Raw genomic sequence first — 15,829 nt, forward strand, 5'->3', positions numbered from 1 at the left:
GCTGTTTGAACCAGTCTCATGTTGCATCTGGTAAGACAGCAGTGCCCAAGTGTATTGTATATGAGGAAGTTCAGACAGATGCACCCAGAAAGACAAGAGATTGTTGCACAAATATTAACAGCATGAACTTCTAGGGTTCTAGTTCTGCTCTATTTTGAGCACCCTGACATATCAGACAGTGGGAATAATCAGCTGGCCTCTTACAGCTCCCTAAGTTTAAATATTTATTTATTTATTTATTTATTTATTTATTTTAAATAAGTAAATTATCTATTCCATGGCTAGAATCTCTCATACAAATTTGGCACAGAAATCACAATTTATGTGTTACAAAGCAGCAGAAACAAGGAAGGCTGGAACACACATTTGAGGAATGGACATTTTACTTTAGGAAAATAAAGTTTAGTAATAAATAGAAAAAATGCTTAGCTAGGCTTTACATGTTACTACTGTCAACAGTGAATTATGCCGTTGTCTTTAAGACTGGTCTTTTGACTTCCTTATTGATTTATTAGATTAGCTCTTGATCCTGTCATAGCCCAGCTTTGAAAGTACATTAGCTTAAACTGGTGATAATTCAAATAAATGCTTTGAGAAATTGAGTAGGTACTAGAGATAATAAAATTAGATGTCAGTACATTAAACATGTTTTCATCCATGACTGGTCATCACAAAATATGATAAAATCTGTCATAATAAAGGGCATACTGTTATAAATAGCCTGATACAGCTTGAAAGATCATATGTGATTTATTTTACCATTTTTAAACTAAGTGAATGAACAGTTCATTTGAAGATACAAAACTTCTTGTTGCTATACACTTCTTCAATTGTTTTCTATAACTGAAAAAAGTCAGGATGAGATTTTTATATCCATAAGCAGAACATTTCAATCTCAGTTGACAAGAAACTCATATTTTACTAATTATAGGAATTTTGAAGGATAACCTAATAAATACCATAATCTAAAAAACTTTTTGCCACCTAATGAAGCCAACTAGAAAGAGACTTTGGTGTTAAATGTGTTCAAAACTTCCTGTGATCTCTGAGAGCACAGGGTGGAGAATGACCATATGGTGGCACACACTTAGGGAAGACATGTGACAAAAAAGGCTACAGCCATACTTCAAAAATCACTTGGCTCTCTCTTGTTTTTAACAGTCATCAGTTTAAGGAACATCAGAGTCAGAGTTTCTATCCAGGTCTTCATTTTTAATTGCTACTAATGAATGAGTTACTGTGAACCTGTACCATTTGTTTTTTCACAAAGGAATAATCTTCAAGCCATGATCCACTATAGCAATGAGCTCCACAGCTATAATAAGATGCTAGTTTAGGGATGGGAGGACACAGTTCTGATTCAGTTTAAATTTACTATTTCCCTGTACACAGGGAAAATACTAAGTAAAAAAAGCCCACTGAGTTTTATAACTTACATATTTAAGGTAACCATAACCTCTTTCTCTTCCCATGGGAAAAGCAGATGGCAAAAAAAAAAGGAACAGGTGAATTGTAACCCTTGGAAAGCTGCAACATCTCAATAGAGGCATTGTTTCTGGCTGCTTTTCAATAACATCTTCTTCATCTGTCAACAACATGGTATCGATAGCACCAATACTCATTTCTCTGTGTGTGGGATACAGAAAAATTTGTGTTCAAGATTTAGACATTTTGAGGAAGAAATAAAGTAGTCATACATCTAAAACTAAGTGAATTTGTTTTCTACTACAGTGATTTAATACATGGTTTGATGCTAGAGACAAATAACAAGTTGCAGCTGTTGGATCACTATTGAGGGCTTTTGGACAGTTTAAAGATGTGTTAAATCTTCTTAACATCTGTAATCAAACAAATAATGTAAGTTAGAGTCGATTTCATTTGCTTATATGGTAAAGTTAGGTATATTTTGATTATTTTTTTTAATTAAGATACTAAACAAATTGTCAAAGATTTACTTAGTGTTGCACTGTTTTATGTTATTTTTCTCAAAATTAATTCACCACCTGTTTCATGGCTGTTCTATGGGTATGCCAGTGTCTGAAAGATCCTTAGCTGAAAAATAGGTTTGTCCATAAATCATATGCAGTATTTTACAAATATTCAGTGACAGAAAACTCCCTTTTAAAAGCAGATTTTTATCAGATCTTCACTTCAGAAATGTTAAATGTTGTATTCCAAAAGTAGTAAAGAATTCAGCCATGTTGATATTGAATATCAACACAAAATCTCTCTAATAAAGAATTTATCTTGGTATTACTAGTAGCAATCTAAACCAAGGCATATAGTGCAAATTGTTTCTGCTTCTTGATTAACAGAGGGTTACATGTCATAGGGAGGAAACAGCAAAATTTACTTCAGGAGGATTATTCAGCAGAACAAGTTACGAAAAAAAGTATAAAGCTACCCTCACATCATGTTTTCCACAACTGAAAAGTCAGATATGTGAAAAAATTGCTGCTGTCTCTTACCCTTTTGGAAGCTTGGAAAACTGCACTAATGCACTCAGGGCTTCAGAAAGGGCATTCATAGCTAATTTATAACAGTGTTTAATATTTTTCACTTTTTATAAAAATGATTAATGAATCTGTGAAATGCCTAGATTATCATTTAACTGACTCTTGCATCACAAATTATCACCATACAGCATGCCACAGACAGGCCAAACATGCACCAGAATGAGATTTTGAAAGAGCTGATGAATAATTTCCTTTGATGGAATTTCATTGATAAGCAAATAAATAAGAGCTAGGAAAAAACAAGATGACAGTGGAAGTCTCACTCCTGATCTGCTATGTTCTACATCTGATTGCTCAACATATATTCCATAATCTTTTGCACATTCAACTTGCCAGACAGACAGCTGCTATTTGTGAGATTATATTCTATTGTGTTAAATTATAATAAATAAATTCAGAAGATTAAAACAGAAACTGGAACTCACCACAATGATGGCTACTGCTGAACAGTCCTGAGTGCAATACTAAATGTTAACAGAACACATTTGGTGGCAGCACTTGAGAAAGTACTGACTAGGACATCAGGGACCTCTTATGTCTTCTTTACACAGTGCTTTGAGTTAAACAGCCACATGAGCAAAAGAATCAGTGTGGAGAGAAAAACATACCTCTGGCTTAGGCAATATAACATATAAAGGCTGCTAATTTCTATCCCGATAGATTGCACTTGCTTTGCTGATGAATTAATACAACTATAGCAGGATATTTTTTTTTCTCCTCTTCTTACACTTGTGCCTTTTCATCCTAATTCCTTCCAATTAGTGCTGGTACAAGCCTGTCTCCATTTGGCATTACTCTCCCTCTGCTACTGCTATGGCTTCAGCGGACTAAAACACAATCCCACTAGACCCAAATAATGACTTGGAAGGGAAATGCTGCAGTACCTTGCTAAACAGAGCTCAAGTTTTGCTTTTACCAAGTATCGGTTTTAGTGTGAACTCTTTAATTTAAGATTAGACAGACTTTTATTCTACATATTTAATTCACACCATAGAGTTGGGAGGGGAAAGGTTGTTCCGGGATGATTTGTGAAATACTGAATTAAGAATCTATGTTAAAGTCAGGGCTACAGTAATAATAAAGATTGTTCTCATTGAGGTAGCAGCTGCAAGAATAAGAAATGTGGGTAAAGCAAAGAAATTAAAAGGCTTGATGCAGTTTTTCATATAAACTAATGTACTCAATTGCCATAAGATCTCAAAACCCCCACACCTTTAAACTAGACAGTTTTATGTGGATTTTGTTATAAAAGAGACTGAAATAAAATGTTAATTTATCCAAGTAGATTTGTCATATTAAAAAAAACCAAAAAACTTTTCTAACTCTTTCTCAATTTCTTGAGTTAATATCTTGCAGTTTATGCTCTTTCCTATGAACCATACCTTAGTGGTAGATAATTTGAAAAGACTGATAAAGTGTCTCCATGTCTCTGTCCCGCTGAGTTTTAGATTGGATTTAAATTAAACTAAAAATATTTTTCATGACGCAAAAAATGTTCTTTTTAGCCAGATAAAAATGTTATGAGTTTTTTCAACGTGTTCTATGTCTCTTCAAACATTTCTTTTTCATTGAAATGTGATTCTAATAAATGCAGAGGAAAGCTTGAAGTAAAAGGGGCATCATCTTCAGGTGGGGGTAAAACCCCTACTTCCACCCTCTTGCACTAAGTGCTTTTCTCAGTGATGATCTTCAGGGCAGGGTTTGAGTGAAGGAGTTTATGAAATGCAGATTGCTTTTGATAACACTGCACTGAAACTTGTGACAAAAAATATACTGATAAACTGATTAACCTGAAAATATGTGCATCTATATTTTACCAAAAGAAGACACCAGATATTAGTTAAGGCTGTGTTAATACACATTTTTACTATACATTAAAATGCTAATGAAAAGTAAGAGAAGCCTGACAATGATAGGTTTATGCTTGACAGGAGCAAGAGTTAAAGCTTGAAGCTTCAAATTTGTTTTAAACTCAGGTTCACAGAATCAAACTAGAAGACTATGATATACATGGATAAAATTACTGATTCTTTCTCTCTTCCAAAGATAAACACAGGAATAGCTTAAGCATTCTGTGAGTAACTTCCTCATAGATTATACTATTTACCTCGAAGGATTGAATAAGAAATGTGTCTCATAAAAATTCAGAAAGTGCTTTCAGATACAATCTTCAAATACAGAAAGTTAGCTGCAAAGAAAAAAATAATACATTGTTCTTCATATCCACTGTGGTTTGAACAAGAGGTAAAAGGCTTATACTGCTGTAATGGAGTTTTTGGTTAGAACTTAGGAAAACATTTTAAAAGATAATGAGACACTGTAATTCAGGTAGGCTGGTCTGGGATCCTCCATTTATGTGGATGAGTGGCCTGTTGGGTATGATGCAGGAATACTTGTTTCTTCTTTGGTTGTAAAGTTCAGTGGAATAGGTCATCTGTCAAGTCTGTTTCAGAGCTTCTTATTTGTAGTTTTCCTACAATTCTCAGTTAACCATTGATTGCACAGTGCTTAAACAGAAAAAGAAACTGCTACCCCTTTATCAAGCATTATTATCAGTGAGGTTAGATATAAAACGATGCAGCCGATATCAGCCATATAAAATCTCAACATCAATTTCCCTAAACCCCCAAAGAAACTGACACCAAGATCCTGTATTTAAGGGATACCAGGATCCCTCAGCTCCAGAGATCACTCAGTCCACATCTTAAGTCTTGTTGTTAGGAAAAAACAACAACAACAACAAAAATCATTTTCTTTTTGATCCATGAAAAATCCCCAAGAAACTTTCACCTGAAATGCCAATGGGAAGAGCAGATGCTTGCTGCTTGGGGAAATGATGGCACCTGCTTATAATTTCCAGTGATTTGACTTTTTTGTTCGAGAACATTATTCTAATGGAGTTTTTGCAAAAGCTTAAACTATATTGTAGTCTGAGTTTCATCTGCTAACTAATGACAATACACTATAGATTCCAGCAATTGTGCTCTGAGATGTGACTTGCAATCCTGATTTAAACATGATTTCCACACTTTTTACTTTAAATGTTCATTTCTTTGTCATATGTAAAACATTTTATCACGGTTAATATAAACTTAAATTAATTCAAGAAGACTGAAAGTTATTTGTTTGAGGGAGTCAGGGAATATTGTAACCTTGATGCAGCCAAGTGTGGAGGACAGAAAACCAATTAGCCCATATACATAAGCTCAGAAGCAAGGCTGTAGAATGGAAAAATGAATGGATTGTTGTTCTAGCCATTCATGCAGATTTAAAGCTGAAAATTAAGGCTGAATATGCATCTTTTCCCTCTGACTAAATTGGAAGATCGTTTGATTCCCCACTTGGTTTTGAGATGATGAATAACTACTGTTTTGGAGGCCCTATTAAGGCAGGGAAACAATAGGTCGGTCTCTAGACAATTTAAGAAATACTCTTTTCTAAGCTTCAGTAAGGAATATGAGAGTGAGTTTTTACAAACACCTCTATACCATCCAGTAGGATTTTTCACTTATCCTGACCAGGAGAACAACAGCAATCTTCAGATTAATTAAAGCCAATGAAAAAGATGTGATATATAAAAATTTACCCAGTACTGTGCAAGACTTTTCTAACTCACTTAAACCTAATTCTTATTTAAATATTTTAAGTTCCATGTTTTCATGCATTAATATATGACATATATGACAATATATGACATTCCAACCCAAGTGCAAATTGTGAATTCTTACTTAAATATTTTAAGTTCCATGTTTTCATGCCTAAAATGCATTAATATATGACATTCCAACCCAAGTGCAAATTGAAACATAAAAAATATGTTAAAAAAAAAAAAAATCAATGCAACTCTCACCATTTGAATTTGGAAGCATGTAAAGATTTTGGAGAAAGAAACAACAAACCATCTTCTCAAGAAATAAAAGTCCAACTAAAATAAGTAGTCAATAAAAGTACTAATAAGCATCTTCCCCTCTTTATGGTCTATATTTTTTTATGTAATTCTCTCCACATTTCACTTTACAGTCTATCAATCCTTTTGGGACACAACCTCACTTTTCTACTGCTGCATCTCATCTCATTTTTGTTTTTTGGTTTTTGTTGGGTTTTTTTTGATCGCCACAAAGATAGTTCCTGCATTAATCTGATCCAGCATTTTGATACTGAATATCTTTGTCTAGAAAGGGTTTTTAATTCTTGAAGAAGAAATGGTGCATATGTTAGGCTAAAAAGTCTTTAATTTCCCATGTGTCATCCCACGCATGATCTGTGGGGTATCCACGAAGATTGTGTAAAACCGAGGGAAAATGGCTTCTCCCAGGTCCCTGCATAAGCCTAGAGTTTCATCCTACTCTCTAGATGTTTTCCTGTGGTTTTGTTCATGTCAGACTTCCCTCCCTCTCTTTCATTGGTACAAACTACCATTCTGTTTATCATCAACCTTATGAAGAAGCTTTCTTTTAAAACCTGGAAGTATAAATCTCAGCTATTATCTTTTTTCTCTCCCTCTGTCCAGTCCATCCCCGTGTTTTATTATCATAGTTGGAGTAAGTGTATCTCAGCAATTACAACACTTCCACAGGCAGTTCTCAGGCCACTTGAGCTGACACTTTGAAATATTAGCAGGGAAGTAATACAGGTGCAGGCACTAGCAAATGTCCAGCAGCAAGTTAACAACCAGTTCAGAATTTTAAAGGGGAGTTTGTATTATACACTATTAAACAGTTGAAATTAGAGATGGAAATCCAATTCATTTTCTGCAGGAATCGCTTCACCTCCGAAGCACTGCAGTTCACTCAAGTGAGGATCAGCATACGCTGGGACTTCCACATAACATTTTTAACATCTTGTTGCCGCAAGGGCTGATCGTATGAGAGTTGAGGCTATAAAATATGAGCTATAGCTCTTTTCATAGAAATGCTTGGATAGAGGAGAAAAAATTATAGTCTGTATTGATTCTGAAGACACCAGGGATAGTGATGTCAGAAAAAAGGCTCCTTCCAATAAAGAACTATCTTACATACACAGTGCCTTCTGGCTACACTGTTCTTGCAAGTTAAAGAAGAAAAATTACCATTGCAAGGGAACATGTAGATTTAATATATTCCTCCCTCTCCTTTCTCTTCCTTTCAGTGTCTGCAGTGTGTAGTATATTACAGCAAAGATGAGCTGCTGCCAACAAACTGGAGCTTGAAACAATGACACTATTACCAGGCAAAATTGGGGTCTATGAAAGCAAGCTCTTTGAGATTAGAAATGTCCTGAGACTGTGTGTGTACACGTGTGGGTGTGTATGAGAGAGACAGAGACTAGAAATGCCAAAACTATCTTAACGTTGAGGACTTGTATCAAATCAAATATGAGAAAAATACTGTGACCTATGTTCCCAAGAGTGAAGTTTTCAAAAGCACATCAGTAACGCTAGTACCTGCCTTATTTATCAAAGTAATGTCACCTGTATGTTAGTACATATGCACAGATAAATCCATGACATGTCAATAGTAAAATAGATCAGAAAAAAAGTTCTTGACTACTCCCTAAAAACCTGTAAATAATCATACTAAGTTCTAAAAGAATTTTACATATTTGCCTACACACTGTCCAATTTTTTTTTGCAAGAACTTGTGTACACAGAGCTTCTTTCCTGAAAACCACTGTATTATAAACACATGGAGAACATTTCTCATGAGCTTTAAGTTCTGTTACACAGACAGTTACATAGATTGACACAGTACATAACGTAGAGTAGTATCCCTGAAAACCTCCCAACTTCTGTCTTATATTTTTCAGCCTGTTTTGTTGTTTTGTTTTGGGGTTTTTTTGTTTGTTTTTTTTTCTTTTTAACTTCATATCTATCTTCATATCCACAGCATCTAAAGGCATCCACAAAGCTGTATGGAATTAATAAGCAGCATAGACTGGTTTTCATCTAAAAGACCAGTATGGAAAGAGATAGTATTTCAGACTTTCCAAAGGCAACACATCAGGAGAAGCAGAACTGGAATACTTGATAGAAGACTACACTGGCAATTTATAACTTGTTATTAAAAGAAAAAAAGAAATCTGTTTTCTACAAATGGCAGCAGAATAAAATCATACAGAACACAAACCATATGCTGATATAAGTTTATATATAACACACACTTTAAAAAAAATAAATCTGAGTTCACAGAAAATTGGGAAAGTCATCTCTACCCACTATGAGAAATCTCATACAGGGAGAGAACAGAACATTGCAATACTTTATGTCCCCTACTGCTTTGGACCAACAGATATTATAAATTATTACAGTACTTCACTTTATTTTCATATTTTGTTTTGAGGAGGGAAAAAGAGAAATCCACAGGTAAAGAAGGAAGGACTAAAACATTCGGTTTCTTATCTCCCACGTACCAGAACAGATCCTAGGATATTTGGAGCTACTAGTATTTACCTGCTTGTCTCATTATGAAAACTATTAATGAAATATAAAATATTTTCACAGCTACCACAATAAAGGAGGTTAGGATGAACTCTTTGCACTTCAGGACAACTTCACCTTTTACTGCCTAACAAATCCTCCTCTCTGTCACTTTTGCACCTGCCAGTCCACAGCGATGTTCAGCACCAGGCTCTGTCTGGCTGACTTAATGAGCTGATTAGCTCCAGCCTTGGTCATTGATTTGCTATAAATGGCCCACAACACCAGGTGAACTGATGTGGTTGTCCACTCTGGACAAGATCTGTGGTGTTCTAGTACCCAGATATCACAGCTGGAAAATACAAATGGTTCATAACTTGCTTTAAAACTGATAGCACTTATGGGCACAGGATTGTAATTTGCTTTTAGAAACTTTAGCCACCTTGCAAGCAGTAGTACTTTCTCTTCCTTTTAAAAACTTTTTCCTTGTTCACAAAAGGTGAATTTTTCAAGTATTTTGTATTTAAAAAAAAAAAAAGGGAAGAAATGACTAGGCGACCCGAGCTAGCTAGCAAGCTAAGCATACAAGAAGGTCACATTTCCTATTAGAAAGGGATTTAGTATCCTATACCCTCTGCTGTACCAAGCCTCCTGCAAAAACCTGGTGAAAAGGTACTGCAGAGATATCAGCTAGGTGTTCTAGCAGGGCTGACAGTACTGCAGAGCAACAAGGTTTCTTTTTATTCTGAAGCTTCCAAGTTTTCCAGTGTCCTCTCCTTCACTTGGTTTTCTAAAGTACTATCAACTCAGATTTTGAAAATCACCTGCATGGTTATATTCTTGCTGCTTAACACATATCAAGGCAACAAGTGATTCCCCCAGGCTGCCCTACTCTGATGGCTTGTGTAAGTAATGTCAGGATTGACAAGGGTAGCAATAAAGTAATAACATTTTGTTTATATTCTTCAGAAAAATTAGTTTTCTTTTTACAAAGGAAAAGCCTGAGGGGTAACCACCTTTTCTCCACACACTTTTTAAAGCATCTGAAAAAAATCTCTGGAATTATGACAATTCCATGCAAGTATTGGCAGGAATAGAAAAATTTCAGGTGAGAGAATTTAAATATTTAAGTATTAAAATACTGAGTAAAAGTAGTGAGTATAACATCCAAACAGGGATCAGTTTGTCCACGTACTGAAAAAAGTTTTTCAGTCCATACTTACTTGATTGCTGGACCCTTCCAGTCCAACTGCATGCACAGATGGCTGGTGCCTACATTTGTGTTGATAAGCAGGCACCTACCTGCTTTGCTGGCTCCTGAGTCTTCCCTGGTGGAACAGGGAGGACCTTGCAGGAATTTACAGTCCTCAGTTTATCCCCTTTTGAATTTACTCTAGATCCTTTTTGCTGCTGGGATGCAAGACCAGGACACAGACAAGCAATTTTCTTTTACTCTCACACGAGCTTGCAAAATATTACTGAGAACTCCCTTCACCTCTCAGAGGTCCAAGCAATAATTTCAACCTTCTTTTGAGCAGCACAACCATTATTGACCCAGGTATTCCTTGGTAAATGAATGCATCCATGTTTTCTTTTTGTAGAACTTTGACAACTGATAGGTTACCATGTGAGGGTAGAAATTACTGTGATGAACTCCCAAGACAGTGAAACATATTTTGCTTTATTCAGGGACATATTGTTACTGTTTCTAAACCTCAAGGCCCAGCTATTATTATTATCTGGTGTTATTTTTATGTTGTTCTCTGTTGTGGAATCTCACAACTGTGTTTAGTCTTCACTTGACTTGCACTTTCTTCCTTCTGCAGCATAATTGGACGGTGTATGTAGCTCCCCCTTCACATCCCTGAATATCTGAGCTCAGGATAACAAAAGCATCAAAACGCTATAACAAAGAAACATCACATAACTGGAATAAGAAAGAGTTGAGTGTCTTCTGACAGAATACCTACCACAGTATTTTTTTTTTCTTTTTTTTTTTAAATGAGTATTTTTGACTGACAGATTTCTCAAAATATTTAAAGATTAAAATATATTATTATATAATAATAATATTTTTACTTCATCTCTATATAACACAAGAGTGGAGTCCCTTCAGTCAAAAGAAAAATTAAAGCAAAGTAAATGTCTTAAATTTTTTAAAACTTTTTTGAAATTTCTGATTAAACAATTCTGAAGCATTGAATTTTAATATTTTTTTTCAAGTACTGTTGGTTTCTCTACAGAATGATAATTTTTGCTTCATGTACTAAGAACAGCAAAATTAAATGCAGTATTACCAGAGACTATGAATTACACTGATTGCTAAGAAGACCTGGATATTTCTAAAGTAATTCACCTACATTTTTGACTACTTATATGACATGACAGATAATCATTTAAATAAGTCAATATTACTCAGCATCATTAAGTTACTGAACAGGAAGAACACTATTGAGATTCCTTTACTTTTTAGGTAAAACAATGAAAAATGAGGGGGTAAAAAAAAAAAAAAGAGGATCAAATATTTTCTCAAAAGTTTAATCTTATGGATGACAAGATTTTTGTTTTCCTTGTAAAAGCAGCTGTGACCACTTTCCCACTTTCTCCACAACACTGAAAGTCTGGTATCTGCCCACTTACATAAAAGTCCTCATTTGACTTGATCACTATTAACAGATCATTTTCTGCTCTTTGACAGAAATTGTGCATTTTAGTAATTTACTGTGGGTGGGCTTTATTTGCTATCTAATTTCAGTGTATTATCACTGCTGCCTTTGTTTCTCAGTAAGCAGAGACAAAAGTGCTTTTCTTGCTCTGATCTCAGGCAAATTATAAGCTAAGATGCATTAATAGCTACATGGAGATAGTCCTGACAAGTACATCCCAGTATATAAGCTGTCAGTATCTGAGCCACTCATATCACCTTTTAATATATATTTGTTTTGTGGATCAAATTACTTTAATCTATTGAAAAGTTATAGCATCAAAATGAAAAATTAAAGATCTGCAGAGGTAGTAAATGGAGATATTGATGATACTTTCTGTGCTTGGGTGATATGAGATCAATTAATATTAAACTGATTTCATAATTTAAAACTTTATAGAAAGGTGTGAAAAAACTACAGTGAAGAAACTCACTCAGGGCACATAAAATAGCAATGTTGGATGTTCAAGCTTAGTCATCTTAAACAGAATTAATTAGGGAGCAATATCATCTAACCTACTCCTGAAATTAAGCACCAAAGTGCAGTATTCAGATTAATGCATAATTTTTAAAATTAAATCTTGAACAGTTTCTTTTTAAATACTATCTAATAAGAAAATCTCCCTTGGTTTTAGAAGGAACTGACCTCTCCTTACACACTCCCTTAATAACCCAGCTGGAAGCATTAAGTAAATCATCCTGGCTGCAAATGCCACATCAGCATTCAGTTCTGTATTTTCTGGTTAGCCAGCAGAGGTATTTTGCAGAAAGCCTGACATTTATTGCAATGAGAGGGAAACACCATCGATTGTAAAATGTCAACACAATCCAGGGACGTGTAAAAATATTTTGGTACAGAGAGACAGACTAGAAAATTTCCAAATTAATTGCAAAGAGATTGAGACTATACAAGGCTCTATATTAGGTAAGTATATCTCACTGCAAGAATAATATCTCTAAATACAAGCTTTCAATACAGTGGGAAATGGGAAAGCTGACTCAGCATTTCTGTTTCTTAGAATAAAAAACTGTCCCTGACATCAGCATATTTCACAATCTGAAGATACATCCTATGATATAAACACACACAGCTATACCTACACTTTTCAAACCCACAGACACTGATTTAACCCTACAATATCAGTTAACAGGTCCTTCATAACCTAGCTAGCATATACAGCTTTGGACATTGAAAAGATGAATTAATTTTTATCAAATAGAACTCTAAGGGAAGCCCAGGGAAACCCCCTAAAACTAAATTAAATGCATAGAAGACTTGTATCAAAATATATGGAACAACAGATGAAAACTTCATGTTTTATAAATTGACCTCACATTAGACTTAAACATATTCAGGAAAAAATTGTGAAGTATCTGAGATATTTCAAAACCATAAAAAGTTCTTTGCTTTTTCTTGTCTTAAATAATTTATTCAAGTTTAGTCTAAAATTAAAAAATTTCCATGTGTTCCAATATTTTTTTTAATTCTTCATGAATATAGACCAAAAAAAAAAAAAAGAAGACTCAGTGACCCGGGGTAACCACTGTTGTTTCCAGTTGCCCTTTCTTCATCAACTCACGACCACTTAAACCTTCAAGCAGGCTTCTGAGCCTCTGAGACACAAGAAAAATTCACAATCTTGCAGCTGCTACCTGGATGCAGTTTGTCAAGGTCATATTAAAAAGTTATATTCACCTCATAATTAGATATATCATTAAACATACATAATTTTTAATGTAACCACTAACCCATTACAAAAATATCCAGTCTCATAGCATCTATTCAACTTGCCTCTTATGACACAGGTGGTAAGGGACCTCTAATTGGAGACATTCTTTGACATTACAACCTCTTCATCAGTCCCAGGAGGAATTTGCTAAGCTTATGTTAACTAACTGAACACAATTCCTAATATTTAAACAAGTTAGCAGCAGTAAGCCTTGTGTCACATCATTTCCCACTGCTGAGCAGAGCATAAAATTACTGAGCACCTGACAACTTCTCCATTGCATCCATAAACTTTATTTTCCTCAGTGTTGCTGAGCAAAAGCCACACTTAATTTTACAAATATGCTTTCATACTACTGCTAAGAACACAGCTGTTTGCTATAACAGTCTGAAGTACAACTGAAATGTTTTATTGCTGTAATTTTATCAATTTCATATTCATCTGATGGGCTGTATCTTTAAAAAACCTCTACAGATAATTCGATCTGTTCACATTGCTTTTTGGACCACTTGGACATAGTATGGATGTAAACTCTACTGCTTTTAAACTGTGTGATCTGATACGAAGAATTTGATTGCATAGTGGATGCATTCATACAAGCTGTCTGTACCTTCTCTGAGGATATATGGAAATTCAGCAATAATATTAAAATATCTCCCTCTCAAAAAAAAACCCAACAAAAAATCCAAACCAAACCCTATATTTTACTTAAGTATTTAAATACAACTAAAACATGAATTTAAAATACCTACAATTGCATCTTTTCTTTACACAAATTAAAATGTATCATTACTTTTATAAAAGTTATTTAATTCATAATCTAGGTCACTGTTGGAATTAACACTCCAGTGCCCTACAAACAGGCAGCAAGAAAGGCTCAGGTGGTCCCTCTGCTGCGTGTCCACCCCACCAGGGTGCACCTAACCTCCATCTGCCTGCTGATGGAATTTCATACAACGTTGGCCTACAGCAACCACAGAGAATCAAGTTTGTTTTATTCCTGGCAACAACCCTGTGGAGCTGTCACAGAGGTTCACTGGGACTAGTGAAACAATTCAGTGTTAAGCTTAGATCTTGTAATTCATAAATACACATAAGGATGATATTCTCCCTCTATCCTCCTTCCCCAGACTGAATGCTGATGAAAAACCCACCAAACTGTGTTGAGGTAAGCTTAGGAAATTCTCCCCCTGCCTCAAAAATTAAATAGCCTCTATAAGTTTCAAAGTGTCTGGTCTCAACAAAAGAAATGGGTAGCATTTGGTCTCTAAGACTGTCTGAGCTATTTATATTATTTCCCTTAAATTAAAAAACAAAACAAAACAAAACAAACCCCCCCACACAAAAAAATCATTAAAGATTCTCACTTTTCATTGTTTATTCTCTTGTTTATAGAAGTAATACCTGCTGAAAAACAAACTAAATTTTGAAATAATAGCATGGTAGAATTCTGAGGCAAAATGTCAAAAATATCAGTCTGTTTTACTGTGTCCTAGAGCAGGATGTCACAGGCAAAATTCTTATAATTTATCAAATTCCACCAAGTTTATCAGCCTTGGCAGGACAAAAGTAGCAAATAAGTGTTCCAAAGCACAAACTAATATCTTTAGGAGATAAATTCAGAATGTAGAACTACCATCATGTCTGAGCACCCTTAGTAAACAATCTCAATGGGGCTGATAGCACAGAATTACTTTTCTTTCAGAGGCTTTGTACAGTTGTTATTCTACTGAAGATTATTAAAAGTCTTTCAGATACTTTCTGAGTATCAGGAAATATTTCTGCTTTTGCAATGCCATACTTGGGGGGGGGGGGGGGAAAAAAAAGAAAAAAAAAAAAGGGAAAACCACTAATTTCACTCTCAGTTAAGTCAACTGAAAAACTTACTGGATCAAATTGTTATGAATCTTTATTAATAAAGATCTGCAATAGAGCAACCAACTCCTCATCAAAACAGTACCACTTTCATAGGATAAATTATCTATTATCTAACTTGCTTTTAACTTTAAGAATAATTTTTAAGAATTATGCCTACCAACAAACTCTAAATACAAACCATCAGGGCAATAGTTCTCAGATGGATTGAAAGTTTTAGGAGTTACAACTCAGGAGTATCTGAGGTACCTAGGGAAACACTGACTACCTGATATTATCCTGTGCTCACAACTGGTTTAGATCATTGTCGTGTCTGACAAGCAAGGGTACAGATTTTTCTTTATGGTGCCGTTTTTAACTGATATGAAATACTCCACCTTCTCCATAGGCAGAAGATTAACTCCTATCCCTGAGCTGAAGTTAATTTTGTGTGTGAAGGGAATAAATAATAAGGAAATAGAATAATTGCTTTTTGTTTGGTTGGTTGTTTTTTTTCCTAAAAATATAAAAAGAGCTTTTTAGACGGGGATTCCCAGAGTGTGTGAAAATAGTGATTTAAAATAGAATCCTTCCTAATTCTTGGTATCACAACCTTGAAGAGTTACCGCTC

This window comes from Antrostomus carolinensis, unplaced genomic scaffold (genome assembly GCF_000700745.2).
Source record: "Antrostomus carolinensis isolate BGI_N321 unplaced genomic scaffold, ASM70074v2 scaffold18304, whole genome shotgun sequence".
Taxonomy (NCBI): domain Eukaryota; kingdom Metazoa; phylum Chordata; class Aves; order Caprimulgiformes; family Caprimulgidae; genus Antrostomus; species Antrostomus carolinensis.